Below are 761 nucleotides of genomic sequence, written 5' to 3'. Positions count from 1 at the left end.
TGGGAGGCAGAGGCTGCAGTGAGTCAAGATTATGCCACTGTACTCCAGCCTGGGCTATAGAGCAAGACTCCATCTCAAAAAAAAAAAAAAAAAAAATTTAAAAATGATGACAATATCAAATGCTGGTGAGGATGCAAAGAAACTGGATTTCATATACTGCTGGTGAGACTGTAAAATGGTACAGCAACTCTGGAAAAGAATTTAGCAATTTCGGCCTGGTGCAGTGGCTCACACCTGTCATCCCAGCACTTTGGGAGGCTATCATGGGCAGATCACTTGAGGTCAGGAGTTCAAGACCAGCCTGGCCAACATGGTGAAACTCCATCTCTACTAAAAACACAAAATTTGGTTGGTAGTGGTGGTGCACACCTGTAGTCCCAGCTACTTGGGAGGCCGAGGCAGGAGAATTGCTTGAACCCAGGAGGCAGAGGTTGCAGTGAGCTGAGATCACACCACTGCACTCCAGCCTGGGTAAAGGAGTCAGTGAGACTCTGTCTCAAAAAAAAAAATAGTTTAGCAATTTCTTTGGAAAACTGAACATACACTTACCTTAAGAACCAGCAATTTCATTCCTGGATGCTTAGCCCAAAGAAATTAAAACTTGGGTCCATACAAACACCTGTACACAAATGTTCATTATGGCTTCATCTGTAACAGCCCCAAACTGCTAACAACTAAAATGCCCTTCAGGTGAATAGTTAAACAGCCTGTGGTACATACACACCATGGAATACTACTCAGCGATAAAAGGAACAAACTAT

The sequence above is a fragment of the Mandrillus leucophaeus genome, unplaced genomic scaffold, assembly GCF_000951045.1.
Source record: "Mandrillus leucophaeus isolate KB7577 unplaced genomic scaffold, Mleu.le_1.0 Scaffold849, whole genome shotgun sequence".
Classification (NCBI taxonomy): domain Eukaryota; kingdom Metazoa; phylum Chordata; class Mammalia; order Primates; family Cercopithecidae; genus Mandrillus; species Mandrillus leucophaeus.
The sequence above is the reverse complement of the archived record's forward strand: the minus strand, read 5'-3'. Positions refer to the sequence as shown.